The sequence below is a fragment of the Mytilus californianus genome, unplaced genomic scaffold (assembly GCF_021869535.1).
Source record: "Mytilus californianus isolate M0D057914Y unplaced genomic scaffold, xbMytCali1.0.p SCAF_52, whole genome shotgun sequence".
Lineage (NCBI taxonomy): Eukaryota > Metazoa > Mollusca > Bivalvia > Mytilida > Mytilidae > Mytilus > Mytilus californianus.
In genome coordinates, this window is record NW_026262704.1 from 187,293 (window position 1) to 190,219 (window position 2,927).

General features: G+C 34.4%; 1 pseudogene; it reads left to right on the forward strand.

Annotated features, from left to right (window-relative positions):
- The first annotated feature begins 2,432 nt into the window (after positions 1-2,432).
- LOC127703858 (U2 spliceosomal RNA) lies at positions 2,433-2,582 on the forward strand (annotated as a pseudogene).
- The last annotated feature ends 345 nt before the right edge of the window (positions 2,583-2,927 follow it).

Consider the following 2,927-nt stretch of genomic DNA (forward strand, 5'->3'; position numbering starts at 1 on the left):
TAGCATTGCGTTCAATTATTTTTTGCTTATCTAAATGACTATGTACCATTATTTCAACATCTTGATGCATTTAATAAACTAAAACATATTCTAATCCCCACCCCTGAACTTTTTTTTATCATATTGAAGTCTTCATTAACCCTTTTGCTGCCAGAAGGAGACATGTGTCCACACTGACTGTGCCGGAGGGACACATGTCACACATATGTCCATGTTTTAATTTATGCAAGCTTCGCATCATTGCTGTATCTCTTTCAAGTAAAAGACCGAAGATGAAACATTGTAATATTTTTCTTCGATGGCTCCTAAATGTAACGGTCATTAGGGCATGATTTCATATATCGAATGACGTCATTGTTAGGCATGTGACGTCACCGACGTAGAGCTGTCGTATTTTCTGGCACACGAAATGCAACCTTAAAAAGCTACTGGCATGCAGCAAGAGGGTTAAGCAGTCTTTAGAACTGAGACGGGTCAGACAAGTTTATGGTTGTGTTTTTTACATGCATTTGTAAATTGAACTCTTTCTAAAAATATGTTATATTGTATTGTATTGAATTGTATCATTGTTTGTTTTTGTTGCTTGACCCTTTATATTGGTGTACTTTTGCAACAAAGAATATTATAATTAGCTATGTTGAAAGACGTGCATAATGTCAAATCATAAAAAATACAAATTGTTTAATTAGTCTCTAAAAAAACCTGTTCGGTGTGAGCAAAGGCTATGTGTTAAAGGCTGTACTTTGACCTATAATTGTTTACTTTTTACAAATTGTGACTTGGATTGAGAGTTGTCTCATTGGCACTCATACCATATCTTCTTCTATCTATTTCCCCTGCTTTTTTGCTAAATAGGTGCAATTTGGGTAATGTGACGTTATACACTTACGGTGACCGTCTTTCATCTTGTCAATACCTATTTCTATTCGGCATTGCAAAAGATCCTGTTTTCTGTGTGTATGACGAGGGGTGGTAAAAAAAACGTAAAATAAGACATAAATTCACATTAAACATGAAACAATTTCTGTCATGAACGTTGCGCAAAATAAAGACTTTGATGTGAACCTTTTGTGATTGATTCAATGTCTGCAATATATGAAAACTCTCTGTTTTACTTGATTTTCCCGATTCTACAGATTTATGATATACATGGTTTACGGCTTTTAAATAGTATATATAATTATCTTCAATACAAATATCCCACAGTCACGAAACAATTTTTTTTTTAAATTTATTTAGTTTTCTTGACGATCCCTGCCGAGTGTTTGGATTTTATTTGAAAAATACCACGCACGCATAATACGCAATTGGAAATAATGAAGAACGTAAATATGAATAAGCAAAACACGTTAAACGAGGTACCTGTCTTGCACGACTGAACCACAAATAAAAAGGTAAAAACACGTTGAACGTTAAATAAAAAACGTTGCACGAAAATACCTCTTTACCACCATCTATTACGTCTGTGTATGACGTCTTTATCGTAAATCCAATATACTTGTTAACTCATTACTAATTAAAATTTTAGTCTTGGGAGATTTTTATTTGTTACAAACATATTTCGGTTTGGCCTTGCTTTCAGTACCTATATGTGAGTACTTTCAGGTCGGTACTTTGTGTCTTCTAGTCTTCTAGTTGGTTAACTGTCTTTTAATTGTGCGCTTTGTGTCGATCTGATGAGGTCAGGCCCCCAAATATGTTTAACCTCTACGCATCCTGTATGTGATTTTTTTTTCATTTCATGTCGTGGCCATTTTTAGCTATAGCTATGCGGTTTGCATTTTGTTCATTGACAAAGGCCGTTTGGTGACATATTCAAATTAAGTTGATAACTTCTTCATCATTTGGTCTCTCATTTGCGATCATACCACATCTTCTTATTTCTATACAGCTTTTCACTAGGCAAAACCTTTGATGGCTTAAATTATACCAGTTCCTTAATTTGAAATAATGAATACTCATTACCCTCACACAGTTGTACATTTATTTTTGTGTCAATGAAATGAGACAGCCAAAAGTCCGCGTGATATTGCAATCTGCGGTGCAGAGTTCATATCCGTTCCATACATGCTCCGCAATACTGCACTTAATATGACATATTGAGTGTAGTGTAACGAAGTATTGAACGGAACAGATATGATCTCTGCGCCGGGGATTAGTGATAAGCGTGGAATTTATCAATGAGCAATGAAATTTCTTGAAAACTAGGGTCATCGGACCTGGTGTGAATCGATATAAAAATATTATTTTGTATGATAGAAGGAAAAAACGTATGATATACGTCCTTAAATTGTTACCACTTTTATTCCGACTTGCCGTATTTCATTAGCATTTTTACTTTTATTTTCACGACAATTTTGTTAAGCAAAAATCGTTTTACAATGTCCGGTTTTTTAGTGAAAGCAAGTTTTCGTGATCGGAAAGTTTAGAGTATCACTTCTCGACCTTTTGGTAATATAAACGTGAAGTGTCTGTTCGATATTAAACTGAATTATGCAACTATGTGAGATGTAAGGTGCTAGCACCGCTCTTGTCGCGAGTTGGTCTGATACTTCAGTACCTCCAGTATCGGATCTCTCCCCCGTTTTGGGGAAAACAATCCAATAGAAATAAGATTTCCGTATTTTTACCTAGAAATTTTTACAGCCTGAATAAAAATATCTATGATGCGTTTTGCTTCTACATGTGTACTTTTTCTGTACTGTTTTTTTTGTTTATGCTGTAAATTTGCGTAAAATGTGTAGTTTATCCTTTCTTGTAAATTATTTCTATCACACGTGCATGTGAAATAAGTAACATTTTCATGTCTATTCGCTTAAAAATATTTGTTTCTTTAGTGTTATACTTTTGTTGTCGCGTGTGCATCAGACAGTACATGCGAGTCAAGTAATGTTCTCGCTAATAAAAATAATCTAAATTTTTAGCGT